Source organism: Mycteria americana, chromosome 2, assembly GCF_035582795.1.
Source record: "Mycteria americana isolate JAX WOST 10 ecotype Jacksonville Zoo and Gardens chromosome 2, USCA_MyAme_1.0, whole genome shotgun sequence".
Classification (NCBI taxonomy): Eukaryota; Metazoa; Chordata; class Aves; order Ciconiiformes; family Ciconiidae; genus Mycteria; species Mycteria americana.
The window spans coordinates 52,751,175-52,773,679 of NC_134366.1; the positions used below are offsets into that span (position 1 = coordinate 52,751,175).

The 22,505-nt window shown below is 41.9% G+C and overlaps 1 protein-coding gene across 22 annotated transcripts in view; it reads left to right on the top strand.

Moving 5' to 3' along the window:
• The window catches only part of ARPP21 (cAMP regulated phosphoprotein 21), a 205,695-nt gene that overhangs the window by 41,072 nt on the left and 142,118 nt on the right, over window positions 1-22,505 (top strand). For 18 of the 22 annotated variants that reach the window (XM_075493420.1, XM_075493419.1, XM_075493416.1 and 15 more), the window contains exon 1: window positions 20,129-20,912. The exons of 2 other annotated variants lie outside the window; for them this stretch is intronic. The gene's annotated coding sequence lies outside the window, so the exon portion shown is untranslated. Of the gene's footprint in view, window positions 1-18,196; window positions 18,362-20,128; window positions 20,913-20,948; window positions 21,396-22,505 lie in introns of those variants that run through there. 2 more of the 22 variants (XM_075493422.1, XM_075493418.1) reach the window with 2 other exon arrangements.

Genomic DNA, 22,505 nt, shown 5'->3' on the forward strand with positions numbered 1-22,505 from the left:
TGTATGAAGGTTAAACTCAAATCTTACTGTATTAGCAACTTCTCTATATTCAATATTAATGTATATACATGAGTATATAGACAAAGAAAACATTTGTTCCAAATATTTGGGTTAAAATTACAATATATGCATAATAAAATAGTAGGAGGTCTGCAAAAGGATCTAAACAACTGTTCTTGAAATAGAAAATTGCAATGATCTGTTAGTCTTTGTCACGGAGGAGAGAGAAAGGAAGTTGGATGGCTTTGCTTGATTCAGGCTAAGATCCTCTACAGCTGAGCTACTGGTGGCTTCACGGTCACTGGGAGACCGTGAAGAACCTAGGGAGAGCATTCAAGCTTTTGTGTGTGGTTTGTGCACACTTTCTCTCATGTTTCTTCCTTGAAATATTTGAGAGCCTTGTTTTGAAGTGGAATGTTGAAATCTTGGCAATCTTTCAAAAAACGTCTCTTGTTTACTAGCTGGCCCTTACAGGATTTTTGCATTAACAACAGTAAGATGCGAAAACGGACATCAAAATGCAGGCTTATTGGCAATGTGCATTTGTGGCTAAAAATATTAATTAGGAATGTGATGAATTAGGAGTCATTAGGAATGTGATTGGGAACAGTAAAGATAAATGTTGACATGTTATTACGTGACTCATAAATACATTTTCACCTGGAGTAACCTGTATAGAACAGGTCACTTTTTGTCTTAAGAGAGGATTCTGTGGGGTTAGAGGGTATTTCAGAAAAGAATGACAATAAGGAATAAAGGCATAGGAAAGGTCTCATATGAAGTGAAAAACTTGATTACCTTAGAAATAAGAAGACTCAGAGGTGACATAAAGGTACGTAAAACAGTGAATGGTTGCAAACAGGTAGATGAGGAGCCTCTGGATTGCAATGCTGGTGTAATTTATAAGTAGGGATGTTTAACATTAGAAAGAAATACTCTTCGCCATGACATCAAAATTCTATGCGGTATTGTTAGCAAAATTCATCCATTTGAATCTTGGTCATTTACACGGATAAAGAAAAATATCTCAAGTTTAGTGCTAGGAAAGAGCTTGGGAGGAGTTATTTAAGTATTTCTTTAGTTCACTTCAGAATCAGAGGTAGGATTCTGGTAGGATCAGATCCGCTATGGTGATTTCTATGTGTGTGTATGTGTGCACATCTCACAAATGCCCCTGCCTTTACAGGAAATATAAGTGCAGTAAAAACAAAACAGTATTTTTTTCCTCCCTAACCCTAGCACAGGAGACCCCAGGAGACTCCCTATTTTTGTAGGCTTTTACCTAGAGGGAGAAGAAATTTCTCAGTGGAAATTGTTCCTGCAACCAGGCTATAGCATGCTATAGGGACTGATGTTATTTGTTGGCTGTAGAAGAGGCTGGACAAGAACAACAGTATAACTTACTTCACTTATGAAATCCTTTAATCCTCCTGAGTTGGTAGACCTTGGGAGTGTGACTGCACCTATGTAACACACAGAACTTGGCTTGAATCTTCACAGACCTTTTACAGCACCTCTGTGGCAGAGATGATGTACCTTTTCCTTTCTTTTTTTTTTTTTTTTTTGAGGTAGAATGGATTACCTGAAATGACTAAAATAACAAGAAGGCAAAGTCACAGCTAACCAGAGAGGTGATTTTATGGCTTGATGCTGTGTGTGTGCAGTGTGCCTTGGTGTGTGGCATGATGGTACAAGTTTGTGGAGCACAAGAGCAGCTGAGATAGTTTTGGAGCTTTTCACACTCAAATTCAGTGCAGTGTAGGTTCACGTTCTCTGGAGCAGGCATGAGCTCTGGCACGGATCCCGTAAAGGGAACCCATAGCTGGGTTTTGTCCTGGAGGGAAGCAGTTAATTCATTCCAGAATAAAGCCATCCTTTCTTCCAGCCCAGCAGAGAAGGCTCTCCTGGTTTTAGTGGTAGAAACAGAGTATGTTTCTTTCTATTTCACAGCCCCTTTGGACAGAACAATAGAGAGAAAAAAAAGAAGATGAAAGTTCATAGCAGGCCCTTTGCAAAAACAAACGGAGGGAAAACTTTCTTATGGCAACTGATATCGAATAATAACAACAAACACTTTCAGGAAGGCCTGAGATGCATGAGGAAAATGAACTTGTTTCCCTTCTTAATGAAAATTTATAGTCTGTATTATATCCCATGAATATTATGACCCTCTTAGAATATGAGAAAGGGGAAGGTGAGACACAAGTAACTAAATGTTTCTTTTTCTGCGGAATTACATGGAAAATGCTAGGATTTCCCACAAGATGCATACAACAAAAAATATCTTTTTTTTTTCTTTGGTGCATTAATTGCATGGACTGTATATTGTATGCATGGCATTCCAGCACATTGCTCTTTTTTGTTCTCAAATTGGTTTATTTTCTTAGCAAAGCTTGGATTGTTAACAGTGACTTGTCATTCTAACTTCATGACTGATCTTGTCTGCCTTTGATTAAATTATATTTTAAAACATACTTTCATTTGGACTTCTGTAATTTTTCCAGCTGCCATTTCTCATCTCACCAGCTTGCTGAGGCTATTTCGAATGTTTTTACTGGAAAATAATTCTCTCAAGACAAATCATATAGCTAAAAAGCAAAACAAAAGATAATCTAATTTACCTGAGGGAATAATCCTAGAAGAACACCTACTGCTGACTATCAAATAATAGTTTAGTAGTACTCCAGAACAACAAATTAATGTATTCCTCTGTTCCTGGGACTCCTATGTGGAAGACATCACTGGGAGAGTCAGAACTTGAAGCTTCTGATGCCATCATCAACTGGGGTTTGTTTGCCAAACGGATAGTTCCTCTATTGGAAAAATAATATCACCTTCTGTTCCAGGTGCAATAAAAGCAGTTGAGTACTGACCTGAAAAAATTAGTTATTGTGCCTCCGAAGTAAGCTGCCATAAAAAAAACTTTCTTACCTCACAGTCTACCTTCATGGACATAGTGTTTTACTGTTGGAATGGAGCAATTGTTTTGGCCTCTAATCCATTGCTTTTCTTTTATTTTTCCTTCCGGCTCTCAAAGAGGCCAGCAGTAACATCTGTTAGAGTTAAGATACACTGCAATGACTTTTCTGATACTGGAGCCCTGTAGCATATTGGCTATGCAGAAGCAAGGAGATAGGCTTTTCTGTCTACATGATCTATAACACTATGCTGCTAATTCAAGAAGAGTGAACTATTTTTAGAGGTTACCAAATGACTCAGAATAAAGGAGCAATTGTATAACAGATGCAAAACCGAACATTCAGATTATGTGGCTGTTAAAAAACTGGAAGAAATCAACCTAATTTCAGTTCAGCTGGAGGGAGTAGGCTTCTTTAACAGCACCCCAAGTTAATTTAAAGCATGTTCCTGAATATAGATCCTTTGCTATCATGAGCTACAGATGCTTTAAAAAACAAACAACTCCTTTCCCCCCTTCTAATAACAAATATGAATTTTAGTGCAAGAGGTTTATGCCAAGGTTTGATGTTGACTGCATTGCACCTAGAGTTTTAAATCCCATTAGAAACTGCTTATCTTATTAAATGAGGAGTTTAATAGTATGCTTGGATAGTCGACAGCCAAAACAAGATCAGCAGTGTTTTCACAGAGTAGGAAAAATGATAAAAATTATTATGACTGAGTACGTACTAAGTGTCAGCTCTGTCAGGATCATGGGTTTGAGATTTAAGTTTTAATACAATATTTCTCAAACCTTATTGATTGTCACTACTTAAAATTCACAGGTTCCCCTCATAATGCTTCAGGAACATTGAAAATGTCACTACAAACTCAACACCTGGAAAGTTTTGCATTTGAGTTACAAAAATAAAAATGACTGCAGTGTTTACTCTTAAAAACTGAGACAACCTAATAGCCCTAATATTTCAGCAGTTTTCTATGGCAGTTTATTAGGTGCACTGCATGAGGTTAAGATAGAACTTTTTCATTACATAACAGGAAATAAGCAATTTTTAAAACTTAGCCAACGTTGTATAACACTCCTGTAAAGATTGGTGGTAAAAATTAGGCTCAGGTGAAATCAGTGGCACGAATTCAGCAGGGCTTTGATTTCACCCCAGCTGCCAAAATCCTACTTTCTTCTACCAGATGCTGGCTTGAGAGAAAATATTGGTGGTGAAGCGACTCGTATTGTAAGATAGGGTAACCTGATGTGAGCATGCTAAGGTGGAACCACAGGATGGAGTCAGCAGTGGTTACCTTTGCCTATTCAGCTTTGGGAAAAAAACCACACAGAATTAACTAGAAACACTGGCAGACTGAAGGAGGGCACACCCTATTTTGGCTGAGATGACAGCTGACAGCAAATTCGTGCTGGTTGAGTAGAGAGGTGGAAATTTTCCAGCTGTGTTGGATTTTTCAGGTTAATATGGTGGAGCTCCTTACTGCTTCTGTGCTAGAGGCTAGGTGTTAGAGAAGCTAAAGCTGATCTTGGTGTGTGTTTCTCGTATTTGTGATACCTGAGTACAGAGAAAACTCTGCTAGCGAAAGGGAAACAAATTCCGTTTCACTGCATTTTTTCTACTTGACTTTCCAACTCTAATGAATGAAAATTCATCTGGAGAAACACTAATTGGGTTTGACACCACAAACACAGCAGTAATGGAAGCAGGTTTCTCAGCTAGGGAATCTGATGATCTAACAAGCTGTCTCAATGAGATTAGCTAGTTTAAGGTCTTGTGACATTATTCATTAGTTTTCTAACACACTAATCTTTACAGTACACTTCCCAATTTGATGTTTTATCTCCTCTAGCTACGGGCTCTGTTCTTTTGTACCAAGGATAATGCTTCTTGTTAATTCATTGACAATCGGCAGCAAAAAAAATAGCACTCCCTGGCACTTTACTCTTCTCACAATGTCTCTGAGGATGTTCGTTTCATATCGATGTTATTTTATCGTCAATGGCAAGGTGACCAGATGAGTTGAGCAAGAAGGCATCAGTAAGTATTTATGAATGGATATCTGGGAAATTTGTCAATGCTGAAATTAGTTTTATGCAAGAGAACTCGTCGAGTGTTATTGTATTTTCAGGAATGGTCAAACTGCAGGAGTGTAACAGTTGATTGCCCAGAGGAAGTATCAAAATTCTGTGATTAGCAAGTTCTTTGTTCACGCCAGCACAGGAATTTGAAAAAGGCAAAAGGGTCAGAATGTCTGCAATTCCATGCTATATACATGAGCGTGGCAAGAAAAGAATAACAGAACTCATGTATATGTCTGTAAATAATACTAGACATGTTTAGGCATCATTTGGATTGCAGCAAACCATCCTCTGTATGTTGTCAGACTTTAAAATCATCTACAGTTCCCCTTGTGATTACTCTTACTGCTTTTTGTGATAATTCCTTATCAGTGTGAAAAACTCTTATTATTCAAAGTAAGTATGTTGCTTTCACATCAATCTAAAATAAAACTCAGTTGTTATAGAATAACTGCATTTAACTGAAAGGGCAAATATTAGCTTCACTTGCAGGGACACAGGAGTTGCAGAGAGAAAATATGCTGTGCTACTCCTTTGCTCATCACAAAATTGTAATGCGGAAGAAAGTGTTTCATATGCATAAATAAAAATCAACAAACAAAATGCATCTAACAGTATTTGTTTGTCTTGGCAGTTTCACACATTTCTTTTATAATGAATCATAATATGAGTGTAAATATCAATTCCCATCTTTCAAAAATTAGAAAGTTTCAACCACTATTTTTTGTCATTCACTGTGCAAATGAACACTTTCATTATCATAGGAAAAGCTGTTCACAAATGGAGCGTTTCTCAGTTTGGGAATACTTTGTCCTATACTGTTTTATTTAGGCTATACCTATAAATAGAAATCAGCTGCGAAGAAATGAGTTTACTGTGCTAAATCATACTGTTTTATTTTGCTACCCAGCTAATCCTGGTAAGGCTAAAAAATGGTTAATAGGCAATCTGGAAGATCTTATAAGATGACATTTGGAAATCCTGCAGTCATATTAGTCATTAGCCATGGCAATATTCTGCCATAAGGCAATGAGTCAGACGATTGATTAGAGAACCTCATCATGATATACCCTCCGGCATGAAGATGGAGAGAGAGAAAAGGAAAAGGGGAAAGGAGAGTGCATGGGACACAGGACAGGAACACGGAGGAATAGAAGGGCAAAGAAAATCTGAAAGAGCTTATTTTTTAGAGGTAAAGGGTAATGGAGGTAATGGAGAAGAGGAAGACAGCATGAATCATGAATCTTGAGGACCAACAAGGTGTGCTACCCTCATGCTTTGTGAGTGAAGTCCAATATCACTGGAAAATCTAATTTTTCTTGCACTCTTAGCATGGCATCTTGCTCTAGACATGAGGCAGCTGTCAGCCACCTTCCTCACAGGTGTTCAATAAAAGCTGTGGAGAAGACTGGCATTGAAACATTGTCTGTTTTTAATGCTGTCCATTTTCTCAAATGGATGTGTGGATATGTATGGCTTTACCAGCTATCATCATGTTCGCTGAGGAGCATCAGCAAAACAACGAAGAGTGCACAGAAGCTGACAAAAGGCCTACGGGGGATACTGGAGAAATGCTCACCCTTGAAAAAATTGCTGGGCACTGCAATTAAAAGGAAAGAGCTCTGCTATTTAGGGGTTTGTGATGCTTTTACTGGTGGCCATGCTATGACTCCCCTGCTGCTATTTTGGAAATAAGCACACCACTTTTGGCTGTGATGCTCAGGTATGCAAGGCTGGGTGCCTGCCCCATCCCTGCAGTCAATCTTAAAAGCTGCCAGCTCCTGGTAGGAGAAAGGCAGGACACAGAACATACAAGTATTGTACAAATAGTAAGAATGATAGACACAAGAAGAAATCACTTGTACAGCAAAGATTTTACTGCAGCACCTATTTTTTTCAAAATTCATCTCCCTAATGCATGCTTTTATCCATAGCTGGGTATGATGACTTAAGGACCTTATTTGCAGTATTTCCAAATGCCTGTGTCTATCTTAATTTGTCCTGAATCAAATTCATCTAGGTCCTCAAGTGATGCACAGTTCTATCAAAAATTGATGAGCTTTGTAATTTTACTCCTGCAGACTTAGTACCATTTGTCCAATATACTTCTATTATAAACAGTCAGAGGCACTTGTGTCTTTAATGCAGGGGAGATATTAGTAAGATATTCTCCCTGAAGGCACTATCTTTTATGGGGTTCACTGGCTTTCTTGGTCTGCAAGGCTCAACTCTTTTCTTAGGCATTGCAGGAAAGAGGTTCCCAGTTTTGTTTATGTTTATAGGAAAGAGATTACAGTTATAATACAGGGAAAAGCTGATCTGTTGGGGGGGGGGGGGTGGCTTATTTTCTAAGTATTCTGGTTTGTATGAAAATACTCTGCCTGTGATAAACACTTACTATAACTACTTTATAAATCAAAATGAGTAATTTATTGTTTGTGCTTTTAAAAACTGTGTTAATCAATACCAAACATTACAAAAGAATACATACAGATGATATTATTGGCAAACGTGATTGCTGCTGAGATCAATGTAAAATTCCCATCGTCTTTGTCCTGGTTTCAGCTGGGATGGAGTTAATTTTCTTCCTAGTAGCTGGTATAGTGCTGTGTTTTGGATTTAGTATGAGAATAATGTTGATAACACACTGATGTTTTAGTTGTTGCTAAGCAGTGTTTATACTAAGTCAAGGACTTTTCAGCTTCCCATACTCTGCCAGCGAGGAGGTGCACAAGACGCTGGGAGGGAGCATAGCCAGGACAGCTGACCCAAACTGGCCAGAGGGCTATTCCATACCATATGATGTCATGCTCAGTATATAAGCTGGGGGGAGTTGGCCGGCGGGCAGTAATTGCTACTCAGGGACTGGCTGGGCATTGGTCGGCGGGTGGTGAGCAGTTGCATCACTTGGTTTTCCTGGGTTTTGTTCCTCTCTCTATCTTTTGTTGTTTTCCTTTTCATTACTATTACTATTATTATTATTATTTTCTTATTATTACTTTATTTCAATTATTAAACTGTTCTTATCTCAACCCACAAATTTTCTTACTTTTGCTCTTCCGATTCTCTCCCCCATCCCACCGGGGAGGGAGGGTGAGCGAGCGGCTGTGTGGTGCTTGGTTGCCAACTGGAGTTAAACCATGACAGTCTTCAATGAGACTATTTTCAGACTGGGATGTAGGATGTTACATTTTTACAGACTGCCATTATGTAAACTCATAATGATGGATAGTCCTTTCCCTAGAATTACAATAGCCACAAGACAGATCAGAAGAAACAGGTGTGAAGAATAAACAAAGGCACCGGGAGATGGGTTGAATTGCTCAAAGTTACCCATTAAATAAAAGGTAGAATCAGGATCAGAGCCCTGATATTTGAAGTCAAGACCTGGCTCCTGCTTAATGATGTTGCTTCACATGCAGCTTTCTCAGGTGATGCATGGCTGATCTTTCTTGGACTGTGGAGACCTCATATAGCGTGTAACAACAAAATCAATTGTAAGCACAAGCTTCAGCAGATTACTCCCCACGGCCACTAATTACTTTTCATAGTGGCGTCTCGCCTTTCTCTCTGCCTTATCCCCATGTGTATGAAGCAGTTCCCCTCTCCGTCATTTACTTCTGCGAGCCATGAAGCTCTCCTGACATTGACAGAAAAGGCAAGATAGAGAGAAGGCTTCATGCCTCACATGCTCATATAAGCAGTGGATCACAGGGCCATGGAACAGAGTTACAGATTTGAAACAAGGCTCCTGTTCACCATGCTTATCTCACTTTCAAATTGTTTAATAAATCTTTTCTTCCTCATAAGGAATCTCAGAGGGCCTCTGTCTAACTCCTTTTTCAGGGAATGTGGTGATATAAACACATTTAATTATCTTAACTAGAATTTCATAACATAAATATTACAATAAACAAAATATTGTTGAAAGCTACATAGCATAAGCATAATGCCATATGTCATTAAAATGCATTTATCTTTTAATTGTCGTATTAATCAGTTGATCCTGTGGGCTGTAAACTTATCACAAGTTTGGGTTGTATTAGGAATGGGCACTACTAAAATTGTAACTGCAAATCCTCATGCCACTTACTAAACTGTGACTAATTTTACCTGTTCTGACATTATCAACCTTCTCCAGTTGTTTTAATATCTTTGTATAAATATATGCTTGACTGTTTTATTATGTTTGTGTCTTGCTCTGTGATGTCTCATTTCTTTTGTGTAAGTGCTATTACTAATAGTCAAGTACACGAAGAAGTCCATGGACCACACCATTTTCTTTAGGGTGCAATTATTCCTGGATAATATTGGAAAATGCATAGGCTTTCCAGATGAATGTGTCTAAACATAGAAACTATTTTACATGGAAACAATCATCAAGATTAATGGCTACTGTGGTTCATTATTCACTGTACTTTAAGGATGATTATCTGCAACATAAACCATCAACAAATAAAAGAGGTTAGGGTCATGGTCCAATCTTTTGAGAGCATATAGGATGTCTCTTACGCTGTTTAAAGGACTTTTTGTGTGCATGCATTCAATTGACTCTCAACAGGATTGTTCTGAAATTTCTTGATGGGCATGTAAATCTGACTGAGGAGTATAATCTGGACCCTTGTGAAAGCCTGACACTCTCTGCCCAAAATGTCAGGAGGCTTTGAACATAAACTTACATATCCTATATATATATATCTTAGTCCAGTGCTGTTGACCCTAGAGTCAGCAACAAAAGATGAACAGCCACAATAGTGACAGAAAGCAGATGAATCTTGAGAAAAACAGATTTCAAGAGCACTCTATCTATTTACACAGAGCGGTTATACAATATCTAAGGGAAAATGGCAAATCCCTGAATCACATGTTGATTAAAGCTGAAATAGCACAGAAGTTGCCAGTTGTTTTGAATGCCGAGAAAAGGAACTTTATTAGAACTAGAAAAGTAATGTTATTCTGAGACCTACTCTTTTTCTGCATCTGTCTCTCTTCCATCTCTGCTATTTGTTAAATTTCTGCCAGGAGCCTGCCTGCTCTCTAAAGCCTGGCTTCTAGCTACAGATTTAAAGAAATAATAGAAGTGTTTTATACTTGTTGCTTCATAATGTACTCCTAATAACTTTTTGTAAGATACACAGCGTGCAAGACAACATTAAAGAGAATGGAAGGACCGATTTTCAATTCCTTCAAGTTGTTTTTTTTTTAAACTACAGAACATTCTCTGATGTTAGGGAGTTTCATAATTCACATAACTGAAATGCTGATGAGTAGCGGCCTTGGAATGAGACCTTAACTGAAGATAGTAGGATGATCATATAGTTTACTCTGTGGGCTTTGGATCATGCCCTAAGAAAATTTTTTTGTAAGTTGCTTGCTCTGTAGGACCACATAGTTGCCATACTCATCAAGAGGTATTCAAAAGCAGACCAAAGTATGGTTATCATCATCCCTCAGGATTTTCACAAGGCTTCAGCTACGCTGCATCGTTGTGTTATACTGAACTCTCAAGGAATTACTTAATTTAATATGCCTCCGGGGTTTTCCGTGACACTGGAAACTGATTAGAAATTTAAAGCATATAGTATTAAGAAGAAAACAACCCAAATTTGAAAGAGAACAGGCCTTTCTCACCACAAAGCCAATTCTGTTATCTGTTCCACCAGCAGATCAGCAGTAGGAGTTAATATAAAGGCAACACATAGGTAAATGGCTCTGGCAAATGAATCTTCATCTTTCTAGGTGTCCCATGCTTGGTTTAAGTGACTATGTCATTCACAGCTGGCTATCCAGTGATTCAGTCACGACAGGATGTGCTTTTGTCCCATTTGGGACTATATCCCTATTTGGATTATGTATATATTTGCATAGATATTGGCTCCTGCTTTACTAACAGGGGAGAGGCATAGAAGGGAACTTCCCTTGGAATGGCAGGAAATACTTTTTTTATATGCACAGGTTCCCCGTACTCTTAAGGTCAAGTTTACTAGCCAGCAAATGGGGTAAGAGTAGCCATACTTTTTAATTAACCCATTTTTTTTCCCTGTGGCTGTCAGTAAATTTACATTTGGCTGCGAGAATCCAATTTCTGTTGGCAGCACAGGCATTGAGACATGTACAGCTCACGCAGATTGCAGCCTGTATGAGTGCTTAAATACTGAGCTCTGAATTTCATTGCTAGGCTGTTCAGTGCCCCCACAATGTCTTTCAAAGTCTTCTAGGTTTATTGTATTACCTTTGTCAGTGTGAAGTGCAGTAATTTATATTTGTCACAACTGCCCTTCATCTGGTGTGGTGCAACCTTGGGCTTTTTTGTCTTGTCTCTTTTATCAGTGGAGGAGTCCAGTATTTTGAATAATTAAAACCACAAAAATAGTTGATCTTGGTGATACAGCATACAACACTAAGATGTCTTATGTAAAAGCCATGTGGTTTTACTTCTACTGTCTCATTTGCTTGAACTAGATTAAAAAATTGTTGTCATGAAAAATTAAAGATTATAATAATAGGCATTATTATCCTGTTTACTACATGCTGCTAATATAGAGAGACTTAGATTTCTCCTGAGGAATGGTTTGATGTATATTTGTTTTCAATTAAATTTGCATATGCCGCTTTAAAGAGAAAGATTCTCTTTCTCTCTATTTGCTTTCACTGAGGAGGGAATAAAAGTTCCATACTTCTCCCCCTCTGCTGCATCACTGCAGGAGAGCCCTGTATTGTGTATCATAAAGAGATTGGGAAGCTGGGTAATTAATCATGAGCTTTTATGTAATAGAAAGTTTAAAATTCATTAGCTTTATATCAGAGTGAGTGTTATGAGGGAGAACATGTTGTGAATGAGAGGGAGAGCCTTATAATTAAGGAAGTGTGTAAATAATAATGAAAGTCATTAGTGCCATTCAGTTTGTAAGAATGTCATAATGTAATTGGAGCATTAAAGTGAAATTTGCGATGACAAACATTAACGATACAAAAGAGAGAAAATGTGGTTATCTTTAGTTTGACAGATAATGTCAGCTTTCTTGCAAGGCCCAGATGGTGCACAGGAAAATGTTATGAACAGTTTTATTTTAATATTTTTATGATGTGATATTTGGGAATACAATGTCACAAACACACAAGGAGGTTTGCATTTGTGAACCAATAGTGCCTTGCAGAGTACAGAGTCCAATGCTGAGCGACCGAAGCAATAGACAGGGAAAGTCTTGTCATTGATGCAAGATAATTATTGCAGTAAAGGTGAGATGTGGTGTAGCACGGTATTATGAGGCTGTTAAGTTTTCTGTCTGTCTCTCTCTCTGGATATGCACTTTGAATCTTTCTTTCCTTTAAGAAAAAAAAAAAAAAGAAGAGAGGGGGAGGGAGGAAAGGAAGAAAATGATTTAACAATTATCCGGGAAATTATATGATGCTAAAATTGTACCATGTTCTGCTCTTTCAATGAAGGGACTTTCTACAGTATTGCACATTGCAAAGGCTATAATTTTAGGGCGTGAAAAAATGTAGATTCCAAACAAAGGAAAATTTAAATATGTCTAGTGGATAAGGCAAGGCGAAACAAAAAGAAGGCAGCTGGAGAAAATTTGGGGGAACTGTATTATTTTAAGGGCAGTGACTGAGAAATAACTATGCTTAAGACTCTAAGACCTGAAAGGTCCAAGACCTCAAAGTGCTGGAAGCTTAAGTATCTGTCTTTGCGTTCTGTCCGTGAAATACAGCATTATGGGGTTTCATACTGCCCCCATCACTTCGTGTTGAATGGACCTAATTTTTACATAAGCAGTCATTCATTCTTTACCGTCTCTTTTCTGCAGCCCACTAGCCAACACAAAAGTTGGTTCCAAAGTGTTCAAGAGAAACACTGCAAATTGCTAAATTGATGCTAATCAAACTCATATTCTGCTAAGAGTCTTAGGAAATGAAGAGTGGCCCCAAATGAGTGACACTGGAGAGGTGAGGGTGTGCTGGAAAGCAGTATGTTCTGCTCACAGGTACAGGACATGTGCTAAGGTTGTAACGGCAGTCAGACAGGGGAATAGAGATCCCATTGGGCCAGTGCAACATAGCAATCCCCACGCCTTATCAAATGATTACCTCAGTAGGATCTTAACCCATAGCTCCTTGAAAAACCTCTAGGACTCCCCGGTTGCATGACAAAGGCCACATTTTTGCTAGTTTTATCACCACTGACAGAACTTGAGGGGGTTTTCAAATGATACATAGCAGGAATTACTCTCTGCTTACTGCAGGGCTGCTGCTACTGTTGGGGTTTTGGGGTAGGACAGTCTAAAGTAGAGTCACAGTGACTATGCTAAATTATGTCTGTGCCTTTTCTGGTCATTGTTATTGAGCATAAACAAAACTAACGTGATGATACGTACGCTGTAAAAAGAAGCTGTCAGATATACTGCCTCCAGTGTTTTGTAAAGGGCTGGTTTTAGAAAGTATGATTTAGCACAGGTTGGGGGTTTTGTTTTGTTTTGTTTTGTTTTGTTTTCAGGTTGCTCCTGTTCTTTGGCACATCTGCACACTGTTTTGCACATAAAGCATGATGTGGCCTTAAAGAGGGCAACTACTTCATCTGACATGGATTGTGAGGGCAACTGATCTGCCAGCAAATTCTGTCATGCACTTAACACCCTCTATTGTGGAGAGTTTCCTCATCTCCTTTTAAGCAGCGTTCATGACCAATGTTTGTTGTTTGCCACTTCTCTAACTGAACAGGTTAATAAAGCTGGGGGTTGGGGGGGTAAGCACAGATGATCACAATTTTCCAGAATAAGAACTAGCCTTTCTTTTCTTTACCTTTAGTGCAATTCCAACCATTATACACCAATTCATGTATAGATTACAGATTTTGAGAATTAGTCTGTGATCTGGCAGGTTCATCCCTGTTTAGGTAAGATATTTTTGTAGACTTCTCTTTTAGTTACTCCCAGCCCAACAGTGTTTAAGATGTGACTATCCACAGTACTGGCGGCCACATCTTGAAGCCATTATACTGTTTTTACCCTGTTTAGACTCAGACAATATCTCTATTAACTTGAGTGGGAGTGACCTGAGCAGAGACAAAGCTCAACCTTCTTCTACAAATAGACTTTGGATTGGGGATCCTAAAAGAGCAATAATTTCCGAGCCTCTTTATAGTGATGTACTGAATTCCATTACTTCATGTTTATGGTCCTGATTTACCAACCCTACCTTGCAGTTGCATCCACAGGAGGTCTGAGGTGGGAGGAGCTATATAGAAGTCAAGGCCAGTGCCACTCTCTCTGGGAGGTCCCCATTGGCTTCCTCTATATTACGGTTCAAACACAAGTCTACATTTAGGCATTGTGGGCAGCAGGAAAGCTTGAAGTCCCAGGCTTAATGTATGTCTGTGTTCTGCTCATTGGAGGCCAGTGCTGTGGCTTCCTGGCCAGTGTGAGCCTCAGAGCATACTGCAGTGAGGTAGGGTGGGCTGCAGGAAAGCAACACATCCAACTGACACAGATGCTGTGGCCAGGATCCCTTCTAGAGATTCTGATGGGAGAAGTTAAACATTATTCTTAAAAAAATTTAAAGGAAAATTGAAAAATGGTATCTGATTGAAGAATATCAACATACTAGTATAATATCAAGTTATTTGTGAAAAATACTTGCAAGGTAGATCTGGGCCTGATGTCAATGGGAGCCTTCTCTTAATCTGTTACGTTCAAACCATGCATTTTAGAGAAGAGTAGAAGTTTCTAGAAGCAAAAGTTAAGAGGGCAACATGTTCAGGGAACTTCAAAGGGAGAAATTGGCAGTTGGTGAGTACTCTGGGTTACAGGAGCTGATGGCAAGTCTTCTTTTCTTCACCTCCAAATCATTTGCCAACTTCAGTCTCTAAGTTATCATGTAGTATCCGATCTACACAGTGGCACTGCTTAGTTAACAGGCAATGCATTGGGTTGCATCTATGTGCCCTGACTGAAACATAGAACGGAGATGTGCTGAACATTACCGAGACCCAGACTCCTCACTATGGGAAATAAATAGCTGAATTGAAATACCTCACAGTCGGTATGATTCTTCTCTGTCTACTTACAGCTGGGATGATGGTCCTCTCTAAAATATACTGGTGTTGCTTTTGAGTGTTAAACCAAGCCTACAACTCCATAACAATGGTTTACTGCTATTCTCAATATTGCTATGGCAGGATTTCTAGAAGGTAAATGGGGACTCCTCTTGAGATTGTTTTTTTTCCTTTTTCCCCCTCTCTGTCATTTCCTAGATCCACTTGCTCACCCAAGAAGCGGACTAGTCCCCCAGCTTCCCTTCTGCCAGGATACATCAAGGACAGATGTAGGTCTTGTGATGGTTTAGCAGAGAAAGAGGCACCACATACTTTTGAAAGGCTGTACTACCCACATGTTATTGTGGTAGCTGAAAATTGTCCCCAAAGCTTGTCTGCTTTCTAGGTGTGCTGGGAGGAAAGCTATGCTTTTACACTTTGCTTTAGACAAAGGGCTGCAATAAAGGCTTTCCTTGGTGAGAACTTGACAGGAAACTGCTTTGTGCTAGTGAAGTTGTTTGTGATTCTTATGGCTCCTATGCCAAGGACTGTAACTACCCTCCTGCAGATGCTGTGTTTGTCATATGTCTCCTTAGAGCCACTCATACTTGTTAGCCAAGCAGTTCCTGGACTCTAAGGTGACCCTGAGCCGTTGGATTATTAAAGCTCATAAATCCTATTGAAAGACTTCGGAATTTCCTCAGCCTGATTTCTTCCCTACAGTACTCTAATATGTGTAGGTAGTGCACATTCCCCACAATGAATCACAGATCTCAAGATAACCAACTCATTGCATTCCCTGCCTGGGACTCTCCCTCCTCCTCTTTTTCTCACCATTTTCTCTCTGGCCCATCCTATCACCACAGCTCACAACGTTCTTGCTGACCCTCTCTTCTTGCTGCTCTTTCTCTTACTCACCACTGCTTGTTTTGTCTCTTTGCCCTAACGTGCATGCTGCACATCTGTGTTATAAAAAATACCGCAATGCGAAGTTCCTACATCAGAGATGTGCTTCTGTCCAGAGCAGCTGAGAGCTGCCCACTGCCTGATTTCTCAACCTGTCATAGGTCTTTGAATGTTGTCTGCAATATGACTGAGTCAGAAGGGTACTGGGATGAGCCCTCTGTGTGGCCTTTGGCTTACTTTGGATCATCCTTTTTGGGCTGCCAGCCACCCTTTAGCCCATGAAACAGTCCAATGTCCCTCCAACGCTGTGACCTGAAGTCCCCCAGTCCTCCTGCCTATAAACATAAATTAAGGAAAAGGCTACAACAGGAGAGACCATTTGCACCAATGCTAGCTGTCAAAGCTAGAGTTCAAATCCCTGCTCATTTTCTTTTGAGAGTCACAGCTGAGCAGGAACTGCAGTTTCTGGTCTTAGGGGGGATCAGATGACTTTTTTTTTGCGGGGTGAGGAACTCCACACTGGAATATCCTTTTCAAGATACACGGATATGGCACAACTAACACTTTGGGATTCCAGAAAGAAACTAAGAGGGGATTTGAAATGTCAAACACAAAGAAATGATGCTTTGCTTTTAGTGGGAAAAAAATACCTTCCTCAGCCCCTCTAGCAATAGATTATATTTTTAAAGGGTTGTTCATTGATCTTCCTCCAAAGAGAGAGTCTTAGATTTAGGTACCTGATCTTAATCCTAATGAAGTTCATTGCAAAATTCTCGCTGACTTCAGTGGGAATAGCATAAAGCTTCATTTTTTAATCAAATCTGAGCTATCAGTACAAGCTGTACACAAATTGCTTCGTTAATTTTCGTTTACTTGTGATGTTGTACCTGGAATAAATATTTCAGCTCTTCCTGAGAAGTGTTTGAAACTAGAGCAATTTGGCTATATTTACATATTGTAAAGTGCCATTTTAAATAGAAGTGCAGTATTTTTAAGTCCATCTGCAAATTATGCATGATTAATTTTCTTGTAACACATAGGACATAAAAATGGAAAAAAGTTTAAAAATAAAAAAACCCCTAAGACTGATCTCTTTTACAGAAGATTATGATAAAATACATCAACAGTTAGCTTATTGTACTGTTGTGCCTCAATCTGAATCATTCCAGAACTCCAAAACACAATAGACTTTATATGCTAGCTTTGTTTCACTGAAAAATTACTAGAGGCAGAAGAAACGTGCAACCAGTCATGCAAGCTTTTACTAATGTATTAAGTAACACTGCGTGCCTTCTATTACAGGAATCTCCTGTGATTGCAGAACTGCATGAGGCTCTGTATGTTTGTCCGACATCACATACTTCCAATCTGATGTTGGTTTTTGAAAGCCCACTAAGGTTTTCCTGATTTCTAAGTGAAATTGAAATAACATCGTTAGAAAGTGTGCTTGCAGTGAACAAGTAATATAATCTGTTGTCATGCTTTGCAAATACCTTGAGCTGAAGAGTTTGGTGTTGCCTGTTGGAATTTTGTGTACGTAGAGCACATATGCTTCACTGATGAAGGGTGGTCCTATTGTGCAAGGGCACTTTGCAAGACCAGAGTCCTAGAAAGCACGCGCTGGGGGTTAATTAAATGCTGTATTCAAGAAAGTATTTGGAGAAGTAGGTCTTGTGTCTTTTTTTTTTCCCTGATTACCCCCTAAGTCTGGCTACGCAACAGACAGAAAAAGGTGTCAGAGGTCTGAAGCGTTTATCAAATTCTGCCTCTGCTTAAACACACAGCTTCTGCTGACTTCCGTGAGGCTTAAATGGACAGTTATCCCTGTGCGTGTTTACAAATCAGCACAGGCAGCAGCAAACCATTGCCGTGGTTCCCCACCTCTTAGATACTGTGATTGTGCAATGATTGTGATTTTTCTTTCTGTAAAGAAAGGTCCTGAAGAGGGGATGTGGGATGCATATTCCTTTAGATTCGGATCTGACAGAGAAGGTCTGAGATCTCAACAAAGGGAGGTAATTTCACCTCTTTGCACATGCTGTGTTTGATGCTGCTCACCATTCTGAGCTGAAATACTAGCTTGCATGATACTGGGGTGATACTGGGATTTTTTTCTGAGTATTTCCTTTGTTGTTGCTGTAGCTGGCATCTTTTAGCATTTGGTAACTTGCCCCGAGCACATGCTGCCACACGGGAGAGAGTGGAGTGAACTGCTAGGACTACAGCTTGGATGAATTTTTATCTACTTACAGATCTGATGTATAGCTTCGACGCTTCCCCCTTTGAAGACACTCCAGTATCCCAACGGTGGGAGGCAAGCTGTGGACACGTGGCTGTTTTACATGTTCATTGCGTCTAGTGACTGGAGTAAGGTTTTGAAACATCCACTCCCCTCACCCCCTTTCCTACTCAGGCAGGTGAGTTGCAAGCGGTCTAGTGAAGGCATGAGTGAGCCCTGCTTTAATGTCCTGATGCAGCCTGCAGTCTCTCCCTTAGCTGGGTAGCCTGCTTGGGAGGGAAGGGGTAATGTGCAGCAGCCAAGTGAGATCCGTGGCACTTCAGTGCATGTTCAAAATAGTTTCGATAGCCATTTTGGAAAATGAACTTTGGTCCACAGTGGAGATAGCTGAAAGAAACATTTCAAAAGCAAAGAACCGGTCCTTCCCCTGTCGCCAGCTGTAGCACGCTTCAGTGTAGTGCCATTTATAGCCTTTCTGCCAGTCTTTTTGCTTTCAGATGCAACTTGTAGCACACAGTATGGGGATATGTTAAGTAATGAAATTAAAAGTAGATGGAGCCACACATGACCGTCCTAGGAGTAAGCCACATCAGGAGGTGCATTAGCAGAACAGGTTTTGGTGTGCCTGACTGAATGCCTCTGATCACTTGAGGCGTGCACCAGGAGCCTGCTAATGCACACCCTGATGTGGTTCATTGCTCCCTGTATTCTTCCAGTCTGATTCCAGTCAGCGGTCCGTGGTAAAAGCAGGTGTTTGCTTCTGAGGGGAAAGAGGGATTCCAGGGGTGCCAGGATAATACCTACTTAAGCAAATGTTTCCCCCCCAGCCTTCTGTATATTTGTCCGTGTTTGACTGGTACACGAGTTGTTCTATGTTCGTTAATTGTGGCAAACTGTCTTTTGTAACAAGGACTTTCTGAAAGTACATAATGAAAGGAATGCATTTTTAGCTGTATATTTTAAATAAGAATTGTCTGTCTGTGGGAGTTGGGTTATTTGTATCGCTGTAGACAGAAATGATCACTGTATTTCACAGGACCTTGCTGCTTGGTACTTATGGACTGTTTATTTTTCATCTATAGGGTTACTAATTGCAGCTAGTACCAGACACTTCTGTCTCCTTTCAGGTTATTGTAGTAGAGGGCATTGTACCAGATGCATGGTTATTCACAGAGCATGCATTTCCAGCAGCTGAATTGCTGGATCTGCTCTAAATGATCTATGGCAATTACATTTGGCGTTGTACAGCTATAATTTTACTGCATATTAATAGCCACCTAGCAAAGAGGTAAATGCCCTTTTCTCGGCTGGGTGCAGAATGAATGCCTGGATGTATTCAATTGGGTAAAACGAGGCTCCGTTTTTAAATGGATAGCAGGGGTTTTATGTATTGGAAATGCGTGTTCTGGTGAAATGTCTGTTTCCTTCTGCCTTGATGGTGTGCAGCGAGGCTCCTGGAGAAATATCATCAAGCCAGATCCTAGATGGTGACATGCTGGGAAGGGGGAGGGGAGGGGGAAGGGGATCATGTGCTCCATTTTAAGTGGCTCATCTGCTACCACCCAAAATCTGCTGCAGTCTTTTTTTTTTACCCCTTTCAGCAGCTCGGCTCATCAGTGTGGATGCCGTCAGGTTTCACCAGCAAAAATAATAATTAAAACCACCCTCCCCAGACCTTCCCTAAAGCTGTCCTCTGGAGCCAAGGGCCCATTTTCTACCCTCTTTTTTTGGGGTGGGGGGGTGGGGGCGATGGTGAGTGGGCGGATGCAAATAACAAGGAACCGGAGGAGATTAACGAGCTTTCTCCTTTTTAGCGCTGCTCGGGTGCTTTGTCTCTGCTCCTGGCTGGGGATGGGCTGACGGGGAGGGCTGGGGCGGGGGGGAAGCAGTATGACTGGAGGGGCCGGCGTGCGGGAAGCCACCCACACGGACGGACAGACAGACATAGCCACCCCACGCACAGCCAGACGCAGAGGCCGACCGGGCAGCTCCGCGCCCCGGCCCGGCCGCGCAGCCAGCGGGCGGCGTGTGTCTGTGTGGGGTGGGGTAAGGGGGGGCGTTGGGCGCGCGCAATGGCGGCGGAGCCAACGGCTCCTGTGAGGCGGCCGTTGGCGCGGCCGAGTCAGCACGAGCCGGAGCGGCGGCGCTGAGCGCAGCGAGCGCGGAGCCGGCGAGGAGCGACACGAAACGCGCCGCTGTCTCCGGTCCGAGGCGCACCACGCTGCGTGGGCGGGGAGAGAGAGAAAGGGAGAGGGAGAGACTCGCAGACAGACAGTACAGCCGGGGAGCGCGGCAGATAAAGGACAGAGGACAGGCAGAGAGAGAGGAGCGAGCGAGAGGGGATCCAGTCAGGCGCCGAGAGAGACCCAGGGAGAGCACAGGCAGCGCCAGAGGCAGGGCAGGCGACGGCAGCCCGGCGGCGGACCAGGGCGACGCGAGAGGAGCGGGGAGAGGCGAGGCGAGGCGGCCCGAGGCGGGAGGCGGCCGGCGGGTCGGGCGGCGCCGCCGCGGCCACCGCGCCCGGCCACCACCGCGCCGCGGCGGATCTCCTCCCGCGGAGGAGGCGGAGGCGGAGGAAGAGACCATGTCTTTCAGGAAGACAGGCACTGTACTGTAACAGCAGCATATCTGCAGCAAAATAAACAAACCAGCCAACCAAAAATACCAAACAAACAAAAAAATAACCCAGGCCACCAAGACGCTGGGGGCAGATCCCGTTTTCAGGCAAGGTAAAAAAAAAAAATGGAAAAAAAAAAACCCAAAACCAAAACCCAAAAAAGCCGAAGCGGAGTCTGTAGACCTTTGTGTGTCGTGGTGTTCTTTGTTGTTGCGATTTTTTTCCTTTTTTTTTTTTTTTTTTCTTTCCAGCATGTGTCTTCTGTCATTTCGTGGGAGTCATTCGCCCCCATCCCCCCCACCCCTCCCCGTGATCTTTTAATTTTTGAGGTCAGGGCGGCTTGAGCATGTGAAGCGGAGGGAGAGGGAAATAGGAGCTGTGCATGGAGCTTGTGTTTATTACATGCGATGTGCAATTATTTATAGCAACTGCAGGATTCCGACTCTAAGATGTGGTATTTACCAGCGGGGGAGGGAAAAAAAAAAAAGGAAAAAAGGGTACCATTCATAGTCTAGTGGGGCAGGATGATATCGGTGCTGAAGCCGGAGCCTCGCACGGGATCTCGGAGCGGCAGGGCAGAGCTGGTGAAAGCCAGGTACGGCGTTGAGGGCTTGCCGCGGTTCTCGGCGTGGTCCGTGGGGCCGCCTGCCCCCGCGGAGGGCGGCGGCGGCGCCTTCGCAAAGTTTCCGCCGCCAGCCGGGGATTACCACCGGCGCTTCTGGCGGGAGCCTCGCCGCCTACCCCGGCTCTGAGCGCGGAGGGGCGGCGGTGGGTCGGACGCGGAGGCGGAGGTGGAGGTGAGGGGGCCGGAGCTCGGTCTGCGGGTGACGGCGGTGCCCTCGCCTCGGAGCCGGTGTCCGGGAACCGGGCTGAGGCTGGGGAGGCGATCGCCAACGGGGGGGAAGCTGCGGGAGGAGATCGCCCTCCTCCCAACGGTCGTTTTAGCTAAAATGTATCAAACTGTAAAAAACCCCCAACTTTTACTCGCTGATTTGTGAACAACATCGAGGGATACGCTTTAAAAAGCCGTGCTTTGCTGGAGGGAAAGCTTGGGCTTGTTTGACTGGCATTGTTCTTAAGGGGGGCGATTTGAGGGTAACAGATTTACTTGATGCTTCCTTAGCATGTCTTTTTTTTTGCATGCAGTGAAGGAGGATCGCAGTCCAGGAGTTACAGTCATATTGTTAGGTATCCTAGCAGTCTGTTTTCATAAAAAATAGTTAATGTTACTTCGCTTAGTGTAATTCTGCTTACTTGTGCGTGCGTTTCAACGATATCGCTTGTAGAGCTAACCAAGACGTGCTCATCCAGTGCAGCCATTGCGCAGTCTTGTTTAATTGTTGTTATTTTTTTGCATTCATTTACCGTTTCAGCCAGCGGGGGGAACACACTCGAATTTCGGGTGCATTTTCCCGTGCTAGGTGTGTCTTTGCGCCTCCGCTCTCCCTCCCGTCTTTGCGCTTCCAGGTGTGTGCGGTTTTGCTTAAATTCATCCCGCTGTCGTGCGACATTGCTGTAAATGTGCCGAGAGGGGAAACAAAGGCATTAAAGAGCAGCACAAGTGTTTGTTGATCACCTGTTTGACTTCTCTACCATTGCGCTGAGCTAGATGCATGCCCGGTGTGCATTCTTCTAAATGGCATATGTAAATTTTAGGCAAGTACAGAGCAATTGAAGCTGAGGGTGATGGGGAGGGGAAAAAAAT